This window comes from Bombina bombina, chromosome 5 (genome assembly GCF_027579735.1).
Source record: "Bombina bombina isolate aBomBom1 chromosome 5, aBomBom1.pri, whole genome shotgun sequence".
NCBI lineage: Eukaryota > Metazoa > Chordata > Amphibia > Anura > Bombinatoridae > Bombina > Bombina bombina.
This window is the reverse complement of record NC_069503.1, coordinates 115,934,500-115,949,574: the sequence shown is the minus strand read 5'-3', so window position 1 is coordinate 115,949,574 and position 15,075 is coordinate 115,934,500. Positions and strand designations below refer to the sequence as shown.

The window sequence follows — 15,075 nt, the reverse complement described above, 5'->3', positions numbered from 1 at the left end:
AAGTTTAATAATATATTTAAGATATATTTTTATATATCTATATCTATATCTCTCTCTCTCTCTCTCTCTCCTCTCTCTATCTATATATATATATATATATATATATATATATATATATCTATATATATTATATAAATAGAGAGAGAGAGATATATTCATATGGTATGTATGTATATAGAGCTATATATCTATATAAAGCTATATCTCTCTCTTCTCTCTCTTCTCTCTCTTCTCTCTCTCTTCTCTCTCTCTTCCTCTCCTTCTCTCTCTCTTCTCTCCTCTCTTCTCTCTCTCTTCTCTCTCATGCATTGATGCGAAGATACATAACTCAACAATAATATTTAACCTGTATCTAATGTGTACATACACACTTTATATTTTAACAGATCGCAGGCGTGCCCAGGTACCAAGATATATTCAGCCAAGTGTCTATGGCTACGCACGGAGCAACCGCTCCTCACCACCATTGCTGCGCGGTTTCTAACAGCTCCTCATGGTAATTAGAATATTATCATACTGTGTTTGAATTATTTAACTTTAAAATTTTTGATATTTTACATGTTATTAAAGGCAGCATGTTGAAAGGACAATAAAAACGAAAGATTTACTTTCACAATCTAGATAAAAGATTTGAATATTTTTTAAAGTTGACAGTATAGTGGTAATCCATTTACTTCATTATATATATATCATTTGATGAAGTAATCAGATTGCATATGGATGTGTCATGTAATCAAGGCATCTCTGATGATTAACAAATCTTCAACTACAGAGAAAATCTAGATATGCTTTTCTTAGAAATATAATAGAACAATTCATTAAATTATCATGATTGAAAACATTTAGAATCTCTTTATAAAGATGAAAGGATTGTTTTCTTTCATGTAATTAGCAAGAGTCCATGAGCTAGTGACGTATGGGATATACATTCCTACCAGGGAGGGGCAAAGTTTCCCAAACCTCAAAATGCCTATAAATACACCCCTCACCACACCCACAAATCAGTTTTACAAACTTTGCCTCCTGTGGAGGTGGGTGAAGTAAGTTTGTGCTAGATTCTACGTTGATATGCGCTCCGCAGCAGGTTGGAGGCCCGGTTTTCCCTCTCAGCGTGCAGTGAATGTCAGAGGGATGTGAGGAGAGTATTGCCTATTGAATGCAGTGATCTCCTTCTACGGGGTCTATTTCATAGGTTCTCTGTTATCGGTCGTAGAGATTCATCTCTTACCTCCCTTTTCAGATCGACGATATACTCTTATATATACCATTACCTCTACTGATTCTCGTTTCAGTACTGGTTTGGCTTTCTACTACATGTAGATGAGTGTCTGGGGTAAGTAAGTCTTATTTTCTGTGACACCTCTAAGCTATGGTTGGGCACTTTTTATATAAAGTTCTAAATATATGTGTTTAAAAATTTATTTGCCTTGATTCAGTTGGTTCAACGTTCCTTATTTTCAGACAGTCAGTTTCATATTTGGGATAATGCATATGAATAATTCAATTTTTTCTTACCTTAAATTTGACTTTTTTTCCTGTGGGCTGTTAGGCCTCGCGGGGGCTGAAAATGCTTCATTTTATTGCGTCATTCTTGGCGCGGACTTTCTTGGCGCAAAAAATTTCTTGTCATTTCCGGGCGTCATACGGTGTCGCCGTAAGTTGCGTCATTTTTTTGACCGTTTTTGCGCCAAAAAATGTCGGCGTTACCGGATGTGGCGCCATTATTTGGCGCCTAAATGCTTTTGGCGCCAAATAATGTGGGCGGCTTTTTTGGCGCTAAAAAATTCGAGCGTCATTGTTGTCTCCACAATATTTAAGTCTCATTATTTATTGCTTCTGGTTGCTAGAAGCTTGTTCATTGGCATTTTTTTCCCATTCCTGAAACTGTCATTTAAGGAATTTGATCAATTTTGCTTTATATGTTTTTTTTTCTATTACATATTGCAAGATGTCTCAAATGGACTCTGAATCAGAAGCACTTTTGGAAAAACGCTTAACTGAGTTTCAGTTCTACCAAAGCTAAGTTCATTTATTTTATCTGTTATTAAATGTTTATCTTTAGCTATCGTTTGTAAAAAGATATTATGTTATACTTTTACATGCGGATTCCATTAGTATTTATGCTTTATATATTTTCTTTTCTTACAAGAAATATTTAGAAGACTTATAAGAAATATTTTTCTGATTCTATGTTAAAGGCTTTGTCTGACTTCGTGCCTTCTAATAAAATTTTTAGGTTTTTTTTCACTTCTTTTTTAATTATTGAAGTTTCAAATGACCAACAACATACTGATTTATCCTTCTCTGATGATGTTTTTTTCAGAAATTTTCTTCATCAGATATTGACACTAACAAATCTACTTTTTTATTATTTTTCAATTATTAAAGTACATTTGTTCTTTGTTGAAAAGGTGTTGATTATTTTGGATATTAAGGTAACTAGTTCTTTAAGACTAGCTGACATTATTTCTGCCTATTTATTTTCTTTAGAGGTTTTCTTTCCAATTCCCTATACTAGGGAATGGAATAGGCTGAGAATTTTCTTTTATTCCTTCTTCAAAGGTTTTAAACTATATTCTTTGCCAGCAGTTAAATTCAATTTGGAGGGTTCTATCTCTAATTCTACTAATTATGCTATTTGTTTCTATAGCAAAATAGTATTTATTTTCCTTTAGATAGTTGTATCTTATTTATGGAAAATTATTTAGTTTCAGGTACTTTTCTTGGTCCTGTGATTTATTTGGATATTGCAATTGCTTCATTTTCTCTGTTTACTTTAAGATCAAGTATCAGATTATGATTTATTTTAGCATTGTTAAAGGGAACAACATTTACTAGACTAGGTGCTGTTGCATTTGTCTTGTTGTTTTGCATTTATTGATTATGCAAGTCCACTGTATTGGCTGGTCCTTTAATCCGGACTATCATGCTAATAATTTCATTTGTGTCTTCATTTTATTGAATATTTTCGCAAATGAGGGTTAATCTATGTCTTTAGCTTTTTTAGCTAGAAGAATTTTGTGATTTTTAAAAAAAAAAAATCCATATTTCCTTTGTTCTAAGATATCAATTATTTGTTTTTATATTTGGATTCAATTCTTAACTGTTACTCTGGGCTTCAGGTTGAGTTCTAAGACTAAAACTTTAAGCTTATACTAGTTTGGTTTGTTCTTATTAAGGAGCGAATTCCTGAGTTCTTTCCCAAGTAACATGTCTATAATTGGAGTTCGGAATCAGCTCCCTAATTTTGCGATGTACGTGCCGTATTCCAGCTTGGCTGGTAAGGGGCAGGTTAAGGTTTCTTTGAAATTTATTTTGTCCAAAATTTCTTTGATTTTATTCCAGCAAGGCTAACACTTTCTTTAACTGTGTTTCTTTCCTATATATTTTGGGTACTGTTGAAGCATGGCTGGGCACCCATGGGGTTCAAGCGCTGCTCAGACCTGGAATCTTCTGGGGTATTTCTTCCAGTTTCTTTTTAGGAACTGGGTTTTGGAGTTTTATTCAAACTATTTTGCCTTTTTATGGTCTTTGATGGCATTATTTGTTTTCATTAGATACAATAAATGCATATTTTCATTTTTCTGTTTTCATTCAGATTATTTTCTGAGGATGCGGAATTTCATATGATTCACTTACTCTTCAGGACATAGTTAGAGGATCTTCTTTTCTAAAGCTCTTGATCCCTCACACAAGGGTCACCTTTTTTAGGTTTCCAGATAGTTTGTGTCACTGTCCTTGTCTCTATCAGACAAGGGATAATGTTATTGGGTTCCGTCTATCGGTACCTTTAGTCTCTATTATTTCCTTCAGTTGCTATATATGCATAGAAGTTTTAGGTCTTATGGCCACAGCATTGGATTCAATTCCCTTTGCTCATTTTCTCTAGAAAGAACCTTTTCAGTCTTTTATAAGTGTTGTTTCTTCAAGAACATGATTGGAGGATCAATTTACCAAAAAGTTTGTTTGATTCCTCAGACAAGGGTAACCTTTTTAGGTTTCCTGATGGATTCAGTGTTCTTGATTCTGTCTCTGACGGACAAGAGGCGTCTGAAATTGGTTTCAGCTTATCGAAACCTTCAGTCTCAATCATTCCCTTCGGTAGCCTTATGCATGGAAATTCTAGGTCTTATGACTGCTGCATTGGATGCGATTCCCTTTGCTCGTTTTCACATGCGACCTCTTCAGCTCTGTATGCTGAACCAGTGGTGCAGGGATTATACAAAGATATCTCAATTAATATCTTTAAAACCGATTGTTCGACACTCTCTGACGTGGTGGACAGATCACCATCGTTTAGTTCAGGGGGCTTCTTTTTGTTCCTCCAACCTAGACTGTGATCTCAACAGATGCAAATCTGACAGGTTGGGGAGCTGTATGGGGGTTTCTGACAGCACAAGGGGTTTGGGAATCTCAGGAGGTGAGATTACCAATCAACATTTTTGGAACTCCGTGCAATTTTCAGAGCTCTTCAGTCGCGGCCTCTTCTAAAGAGAGAGTCGTTCATTTGTTTCTAGACGGACGATGTCACAACCGTGGCATATGTCAATCATCAAGGAGGAACTCACAGTCCTCTGGCTATGAAAGAAGTCTCTCGAATACTTGTATGGGCGGAATCCAGCTCCTGTCTAATTTCTGCGGTTCATATCCCAGGTATAGACAATTGGGAAGAGGATTATCTCAGTCGCCAAACACTACATCCGGGCGAATGGTTTCTTCACCCAGAGGTATTTCTTCAGATTGTTCAAATATGGGGACTTCCAGAAATAGATCTGATGGCTTCTCATCTAAACAAGAAGCTTCCCAGGTATCTGTCCAGATCCGGGGATCCTCAGGCGGAAGTAGTGGATGCATTGTCACTTCCTTGGAAGTATCATCCTGCTTATATCTTTCCGCCTATAGTTCTTTTTCCAAGATTCTAAGGAACGTTCGTTTATTCTGCTGGTGGCTCCAGCATGGCCTCACAGGTTTTGGTATGCGAATCTTGTCCGGATGGCCACTTGCCAACCGTGGACTCTTCCGTTAAGACCAGACCTTCTATCACAAGGTCCTTTTTTCCATCAGGTTCTCAAATCCTTCAATTTGAAGGTATGGAGATTGAACGCTTGATTCTCAATCATAGAGGTTTCTCTGACTCTGTGATTAATACTATGTTACAGGCTCGTAAATCTGTATCTATGAAGATATATTATCGAGTCTGGAAGATTTTCATTTCTTGGTGTTTTTCTTATCTTTTTTCTTGGCATTCTTTTAGAATTCCTAGAATTTTACAGTTTCTTCAGGATGGTTTGGATAAGGTTTGTCTGCAAGTTCCTTGAAAGGTCAAATATCTGCTCTTTCTGTTCTTTTTTTCACAGGAAGATTGCTAGTCTTCCTGATGTTCATTGTTTTGTACAAGCTTTGGCTCATATAAAACCTGTTATTAAGTCAATCTCTCTCCTTGGGAGTTTGAATTTGGTTCTGGGGGCTCTTCAAGCTCCTCCGTTTGAACCTATGCATTCGCTAGACATTAAATTACTTTCTTGGAAAGTTTTGTTTCTTTTGGCCATATCTTCTGCTAAGAAGAGTTTCTGAATTATCTGCTCTTTCTTGTGAGTCTCCTTTTCTAATTTTTCATCAGGATAAGGCGGTGTTGCGAACTTCTTTTAAATTTTTACCTAAGGTTGTGAATTCTAACAACATTAGTAGAGAAATTGTGGTTCCTTCATTGTGTCCTAATCCTAAGAATTCTAAGGAAAACTCGTTGCATTCTTTGGATGTAGTTAGAGCTTTGAAATATTATGTTGAAGCTACTAAGGATTTCCGAAAGACTTCTAGTCTATTTGTTATCTTTTCCGGTTCTAGGAAAGGTCAGAAGGCTTCTGCCATTTCTTTGGCATCTTGGTTAAAATCTTTGTTTCATCATGCCTATGTCGAGTCAGGTAAAACTCCGCCTCAAAGGATTACAGCTCATTCTACTAGGTCAGTTTCTACTTCCTGGGCGTATAGGAATGAAGCTTCAGTTGATCAGATTTGTAAAGCAGCCACTTGGTCTTCTTTGCATACTTTTACTAAATTCTACCATTTTGATGTGTTTTCTTCTTTTGAAGCAGTTTTTGGTAGAAAAGTACTTCAGGCAGCTTTTTCAGTTTGATTCTTCTGCTTATAATTTCAGTTTTTTTCATTATAAGATTTAAACTTTAGTTTGGGTGTGGATTATTTTCAGCGGAATTGGCTGTCTTTATTTTATCCCTCCCTCTCTAGTGACTCTTGCGTGGAAGATCCACATCTTGGGTAGTCATTATCCCATACGTCACTAGCTCATGGACTCTTGCTAATTACATGAAAGAAAACATAATTTATGTAAGAACTTACCTGATAAAGTCATTTCTTTCATATTAGCAAGAGTCCATGAGGCCCACCCTTTTGTGGTGGTTATGATTTTTTTGTATAAAGCACAATTATTCCAATTCCTTATTTTTTTATGCTTTCGCACTTTTTTCTTATCACCCCACTTCTTGGCTATACGTTAAACTGATTTGTGGGTGTGGTGAGGGGTGTATTTATAGGCATTTTGAGGTTTGGGAAACTTTGCCCCTCCTGGTAGGAATGTATATCCCCATACGTCACTAGCTCATGGACTCTTGCTAATATGAAAGAAATGAATTTATCAGGTAAGTTCTTACATAAATTATGTTTTTTTTAATTTCTCATTTACACTTGATGTATTTATTTATAAAAAAAAAAAAAGGCATTTTGCAGACTTATAAAATTGTTTTTAATGGAAGATTTTTTAAATTTGGAATATGACATTGATCTTACTAATACTTATTCATTATTATGATTCATCTATTACAGAAGACCAAATACCGCCAATGGGAGAGCCACAAGCTGGTTCACCAGAGGTAGAGGTGGCTAGGGCGGAAGAGGAGGAAGAGGTTAATTTTTTTTTTTGAAGAGGTGCCTAGGGAGGAAGAGGAGGAGGTGCCTATGGTTGAATGTAAGTTGAAAGAATATAATGTTTGACAAATTCAATATTGATAAATAATTTATCTAACATACATTATTTTCTTCTTTTTCTAGATCAAGATCAGGGGACCCAAACTGGTCCATTTTTAACTCCACTTTTTGACCAACTGGCTGAGGCCCTAACAGCTGTTGCCAGGGCAGTTAGAAACATACAGCAGGCCCTAAATGAGATGTAATAATTTAAATTTGTTTGATTTTAAAAAAAAAAAAAGAAAAAAAAAAATTAGAATAAAAATTGTTTCTTTTATAGTTATTGATGTCTCACTGTATTCATTTAATGATTAATTTATAGTGACATGACAAAAATCAAGAAAAAAAACAGTATAAATATGCTACAATATTTATAAATCAATAGCTGCTGATTAATGAAAGCACATAGATGCATTGACACACATTTATTAAGGAGATGTGATTCTGGCAATTAGGAATCAACAGAAACCCAAGTTAGGGAGCAGCAGTATAAAGACTGATGATCAATAACCCCGTCCAACTGATCTTATGAGGCGGACAGTAATCTCAAACGTTAGAAATGAAACAGTACCATCGGGTTGATTGACACTCCCTGCTGGTAGTCAATTATCCTCAAGTCTGCAGGGTGCAGTGTTGCAGCAGGAGCACAGAAGAGCTGCCGGTGCAATGCTGAATAGAGAAAGAATAATCAGCAAGGTCTTGCGGACCTTATCCGCACTGTCGTATAAGGTCCGCAATATATTTATAAAATTAGAAGCGTTATATGATTGACTTTCACATATGCATTGCTATTTCAAGTAAAATAGATTATCTGAGTAAAGTGAAAATACACATCAAATGTTATTGTTCATGCTTCGAATAGTAACTTTGTAGAATTATGAGTAATATTTTTATCTATTTTTATCTATTACATAATATCTCTCGCTATGTATGTATGTACATATATAGATATATACATATATATATAGAGATATATATACATACATAAACACATCTATTAGTATATTGGAAATTGACATTTAAAAATATGTACATACATACAGAGATATTAAATTATATATATATATATATATATATATATATATATATATATATATATATATATATAGAAGAGTGTGAGACAAAACAAGCGCCCAGAGGCACACTTCGTGTAGTACGTTTAGATAAATAACTTATACTTTAACAGTTGGAAAAAATCCACTCTCACCTGGTTCAACCTCAGCTTATGAGGTATGTAATAAGCGCTTCTGTTTATATACTCAGGTCTCGTATCGTCCTCCTATAGGTCCTCAGGTCTCAGTTCCTCCTTGAAGTCTGCAGAGTATTCCTGGAGCTCTGTAGCCTATATTTAGAAGGGGACTAGGGCATAGGGGTACGATAGTGTGTACTGTTTAAAATATGCAACTACCAGGTGATAGAGATAAAAACAGGTGTTTATTTATATATATACACACAAAAAAATATAGTTTTTAACAGTGCAAGAAAAAGCCCCTACAGGTATTTCTTTGTAGGAGAAGAGAGAGAAATATTCCACGTTTAGCAGAAAAACACTATAGAGCTGTAGTCATACAGGTGTTACATCCAGCATGCAGTGCTAGAAACACAAGTGACTAAATTGCTCTGATAAATATATAAACAAGTATGGAGCACCAAAGGATATTCGCAGATCTGCTTATATAAGTAGATATTAAAGCAGTCCAATCCTTTATGCAGCTCCGTGTAGATGTATAGGCACAGCGTGCAATGTCAGCGTGTGGCGGGGGGGGCGGAGCCTAACGCGTTTCGTAACCAATGGGTTACTTCATCAGAGGTGTGGGCCGCCCCCCTACCTTGATCTATTTATACGCATTAGTGAGGCTAGTCTGCCTCCTGTGTGCCCCTCTATCGCCATTTTGAATGAGGGCAGACAAATTTGTGCTTATTTTATATTTACAGAAAGTGTGCAGTATTACTTAGACACGCAGTAATATCCCAAACATATAATCCATTGTGTACATGGTCTACATGTTCTTTTAGAGAATGCTAAAACATATTAGTCTCCTCACATGTTTAAATCCTATGTCAAATTCCTTCAGCTGCAAAGCATACCAGCTGGTGAATCTACATAAGACAACATAATCTTAAAGGCATAGTTACACGTTTTAAGTTTTACACAGATTAAATAAAAAGTGATTAGATAAGTAGAATCTATATATATAACATTTAAAACTTTATAAAATTATTTAAAACTTTAAAATAGTACATTGTAAAGAAGCATGTTATAAAATAATACTTCATAGGGTTCCCTGTTTTTATTATTATTACAGGACCACTTAAAACCGCTGTTAGTTTGTAAGTAGATGATGGGTATATTGTTTTTGTATTTAAAACATTTTTTCTATAACTATCACAGCCTTTGTGTATAAAAGCTGATCATTATTTATTATATTAGTATGTGTTTCTGTTTCTATTAATACGTATTAGGAATGGACACAATAAAATACTATCTTGGATTATTACAGAAAGGCTGCAAGGTCAATATCTCTGTTTAGCCCTTTGGGTTCTAGAGTTTCTAGTTTATGAATCCACATCGTCTCCCGTTTGCGTAATTCTAGGAGTCTACTACCCCCTCTTTTACCTGGTAGTATGTGGTCTATTGCTTTAATAAAAAATTCTTTGTTATTTTTTCCATGAACCTGAGAAAAGTGGGTTATTAGTGGGTTTTTAAGTATACCTGCCTCAATATTTTTCATATGCTCAAGGCAGCGAATTTTAAGACCCCGTGTCGTGCGCCCTATATACCTTTTAGGGTTGCTGCATGTGCATTCTAACATGTAAACCACAAAGTCTGATTTGCAGTTTAGTAAGCCTTTAATGGGGTAATTGTCTCCCTTTGTCCCGCTATCAATATATTTGTTATACTTTTTCTCTTTGTGTGTATGTGCACAACAGACGCAGTTCTTTCTATAGCACTTATAGAAGCCTTGTAGATTCGTGATCTTACCACTACCTTTTTTCTTTGTTAATTGTGTATCGCTAGGTGCCAAGAAGTTTTTCAAATTTTTATTTTTCTTATAGGTAACATTTGGTCTATTTCCTATAGTATCCTTAAGTATAGGGTCATTCTTTAGTATTGACCAATTCTTTTGTAATATATTTTTGATTTTCCAGTGTCCTTCATTGAATGTAGTGACAAAATTAATTCTATTATCCCTTTTTATGTCTGACAGTACTTCTACTTATGTTGTTCATATTAGCAGCTGGTTGTTCTTGACTAATATTCTTTCCTCGTATGAGTGTCTGCCTATCCAATTTAATTACTTTCTCATATGCACCCTGGACTGTCTCTATAGGATAGTGTTTCTCTACAAACTTATCTTTCAGAGTATGTGCTTCTATTTAAAATTATTGATATCAGTGCAATTGCGCCTCAGTCTTTGAAACTGACCGTAAGGGATGTTTTCTATCCACTTAGGGTGGTGGCTGCTTCTTGCGTCTAGATAACCATTAGTATCCGTAGATTTCCTATAAAGTTTGCTGCATATTTTTCCCTCAGAAATATATAGTGTAATGTCCAAAAAGTCAATTGCGGACTCTTCTAGTCTTTGGGTGAACTTTAGGTTCATACAGTTTGTATTAAGCTCATGTACAAAGGTATTCCAAAGTTCAACTTCGCCATCCCAAATAATCAGAATGTCATCTATGAACCGATGCCATCGGATTATATTTTTATATTTAAACTTGGAATCTTCATAGATCATATCTTCCTCGAAGACTCCCATGTACAGGTTCGCAAAATTGGGCGCAAATTTGGTGCCCATTGCGGTCCCTGTACATTGTAGGTAAAAATTTCCTTCAAATCTGAAGTAGTTGTTTTTTAGGATGTACCTAATGGATTCTAGTATGAAGTTTCTCTGTATCGGTGCAATATGATTAGTTAAGTTTAAAGATCTTTTAATAGCATCAATCCCACATTCATGTGGGATTGATGTATATAGTGCCGTTACGTCTAGGGTTGCCCATTTGTACGTGGGTTTCCATTCTAGGCCCTCTAGTATTTGTAAGAGATGAGGAGTATCTCTCAAGTATGATTTTAAGTTCACGACCATAGGTCTAAGAAATAAATCCACATATTCTGAGAGTCTAGATGTCAGAGAATCTATTCCCGAGATAATGGGTCTCCCGGGCGGTTTCTCTAGACTCTTGTGGATTTTTGGCAGATAATAAAATATTGCCGTCTTAGGTTCGTCATTGGCTAGATATTTCCTCTCTCTTTCGGACAGTACTCTATTTTGATAGCCACTATTGATAAGTTCAGTATATGATCTTATAAATATGGAGGTAGGGTCATTTCTCAGTGTCACATATGTGGTTGTATCTGACAGCTGACGTGTTGCTTCCTACAGATAGTCTATCCTATCTAGGATTACAATCCCTCCTCCCTTGTCAGCCTCACGAATTATAATTTGTTCATTGTCCATAAGTGTTTTTAGGACATTTTTTTCTTTGATACTTAAGTTATGGTTATATATCTTATAGTTATCGCACAGGTCCATGCACTCTTTTGTAACTTTGTCTTTAAACTGGCTGATATATTTACCCTGTGATTGAACCGGGAAAAATATGGACTTTGGTCTAAGACCACTATTAATTATTTTGAATTCATCTATTATTTCTGAATCATTACTGAGTTCTGGTTGGGTCTGAAAGTTATTTCTACTTTCATTCTCTAGATCCATTAAGGCTTCTAGTGTTTCCATGTCTGTCTGTGTCAGGCTATCAGAATTTTGTAGTCTTTTTTCCTTTTCAAAATGTCTGACTAGTGTGAGTTTTCTTATGAATTTGTTTATGTCAATGAAAAGCTCAAACGGGTTAGGTTTTTGAGTTGGTGCAAAGGACAGGCCTCTTTTAAGTAGACTTGTCTCCTCCAAGCTTAGTATATGTTTAGAAAGGTTAAAGATTTTGATAGAATCTTCTTTTTTAACTATTATCTCATTTCCCTTCGTCTTTTTAAGCTGAGATTTTCTTCCAGCCCTGCACAAATGGAAGAAGAAGAGGGTGCAGGGCTGGAAGAAAATCTCAGCTTAAAAAGACGAAGGGAAATGAGATAATAGTTAAAAAAGAAGATTCTATCAAAATCTTTAACCTTTCTAAACATATACTAAGCTTGGAGGAGACAAGTCTACTTAAAAGAGGCCTGTCCTTTGCACCAACTCAAAAACCTAACCCGTTTGAGCTTTTCATTGACATAAACAAATTCATAAGAAAACTCACACTAGTCAGACATTTTGAAAAGGAAAAAAGACTACAAAATTCTGATAGCCTGACACAGACAGACATGGAAACACTAGAAGCCTTAATGGATCTAGAGAATGAAAGTAGAAATAACTTTCAGACCCAACCAGAACTCAGTAATGATTCAGAAATAATAGATGAATTCAAAATAATTAATAGTGGTCTTAGACCAAAGTCCATATTTTTCCCGGTTCAATCACAGGGTAAATATATCAGCCAGTTTAAAGACAAAGTTACAAAAGAGTGCATGGACCTGTGCGATAACTATAAGATATATAACCATAACTTAAGTATCAAAGAAAAAAATGTCCTAAAAACACTTATGGACAATGAACAAATTATAATTCGTGAGGCTGACAAGGGAGGAGGGATTGTAATCCTAGATAGGATAGACTATCTGGAGGAAGCAACACGTCAGCTGTCAGATACAACCACATATGTGACACTGAGAAATGACCCTACCTCCATATTTATAAGATCATATACTGAACTTATCAATAGTGGCTATCAAAATAGAGTACTGTCCGAAAGAGAGAGGAAATATCTAGCCAATGACGAACCTAAGACGGCAATATTTTATTATCTGCCAAAAATCCACAAGAGTCTAGAGAAACCGCCCGGGAGACCCATTATCTCGGGAATAGATTCTCTGACATCTAGACTCTCAGAATATGTGGATTTATTTCTTAGACCTATGGTCGTGAACTTAAAATCATACTTGAGAGATACTCCTCATCTCTTACAAATACTAGAGGGCCTAGAATGGAAACCCACGTACAAATGGGCAACCCTAGACGTAACGGCACTATATACATCAATCCCACATGAATGTGGGATTGATGCTATTAAAAGATCTTTAAACTTAACTAATCATATTGCACCGATACAGAGAAACTTCATACTAGAATCCATTAGGTACATCCTAAAAAACAACTACTTCAGATTTGAAGGAAATTTTTACCTACAATGTACAGGGACCGCAATGGGCACCAAATTTGCGCCCAATTTTGCGAACCTGTACATGGGAGTCTTCGAGGAAGATATGATCTATGAAGATTCCAAGTTTAAATATAAAAATATAATCCGATGGCATCGGTTCATAGATGACATTCTGATTATTTGGGATGGCGAAGTTGAACTTTGGAATACCTTTGTACATGAGCTTAATACAAACTGTATGAACCTAAAGTTCACCCAAAGACTAGAAGAGTCCGCAATTGACTTTTTGGACATTACACTATATATTTCTGAGGGAAAAATATGCAGCAAACTTTATAGGAAATCTACGGATACTAATGGTTATCTAGACGCAAGAAGCAGCCACCACCCTAAGTGGATAGAAAACATCCCTTACGGTCAGTTTCAAAGACTGAGGCGCAATTGCACTGATATCAATAATTTTAAAATAGAAGCACATACTCTGAAAGATAAGTTTGTAGAGAAACACTATCCTATAGAGACAGTCCAGGGTGCATATGAGAAAGTAATTAAATTGGATAGGCAGACACTCATACGAGGAAAGAATATTAGTCAAGAACAACCAGCTGCTAATATGAACAACATAAGTAGAAGTACTGTCAGACATAAAAGGGATAATAGAATTAATTTTGTCACTACATTCAATGAAGGACACTGGAAAATCAAAAATATATTACAAAAGAATTGGTCAATACTAAAGAATGACCCTATACTTAAGGATACTATAGGAAATAGACCAAATGTTACCTATAAGAAAAATAAAAATTTGAAAAACTTCTTGGCACCTAGCGATACACAATTAACAAAGAAAAAAGGTAGTGGTAAGATCACGAATCTACAAGGCTTCTATAAGTGCTATAGAAAGAACTGCGTCTGTTGTGCACATACACACAAAGAGAAAAAGTATAACAAATATATTGATAGCGGGACAAAGGGAGACAATTACCCCATTAAAGGCTTACTAAACTGCAAATCAGACTTTGTGGTTTACATGTTAGAATGCACATGCAGCAACCCTAAAAGGTATATAGGGCGCACGACACGGGGTCTTAAAATTCGCTGCCTTGAGCATATGAAAAATATTGAGGCAGGTATACTTAAAAACCCACTAATAACCCACTTTTCTCAGGTTCATGGAAAAAATAACAAAGAATTTTTTATTAAAGCAATAGACCACATACTACCAGGTAAAAGAGGGGGTAGTAGACTCCTAGAATTACGCAAACGGGAGACGATGTGGATTCATAAACTAGAAACTCTAGAACCCAAAGGGCTAAACAGAGATATTGACCTTGCAGCCTTTCTGTAATAATCCAAGATAGTATTTTATTGTGTCCATTCCTAATACGTATTAATAGAAACAGAAACACATACTAATATAATAAATAATGATCAGCTTTTATACACAAAGGCTGTGATAGTTATAGAAAAATTGTTTTAAATACAAAAACAATATACCCATCATCTACTTACAAACTAACAGCGGTTTTAAGTGGTCCTGTAATAATAATAAAAACAGGGAACCCTATGAAGTATTATTTTATAACATGCTTCTTTACAATGTACTATTTTAAAGTTTTAAATAATTTTATAAAGTTTTAAATGTTATATATATAGATTCTACTTATCTAATCACTTTTTATTTAATCTGTGTAAAACTTAAAACGTGTAACTATGCCTTTAAGATTATGTTGTCTTATGTAGATTCACCAGCTGGTATGCTTTGCAGCTGAAGGAATTTGACATAGGATTTAAACATGTGAGGAGACTAATATGTTTTAGCATTCTCTAAAAGAACATGTAGACCATGTACACAATGGATTATATGTTTGGGATATTACTGCG

At 35.3% G+C, this 15,075-nt stretch overlaps 1 long non-coding RNA gene across 1 annotated transcript; it reads left to right on the top strand.

The window, feature by feature from the left end:
* The first annotated feature begins 440 nt into the window (after positions 1 to 440).
* LOC128660047 (uncharacterized) lies at positions 441 to 7,261 on the top strand. The gene is made up of 3 exons (XR_008402503.1): positions 441 to 496; positions 6,838 to 6,979; positions 7,063 to 7,261. It is a non-coding gene; the product is annotated as an uncharacterized LOC128660047 (long non-coding RNA).
* Positions 7,262 to 15,075: the final 7,814 nt, after the last annotated feature.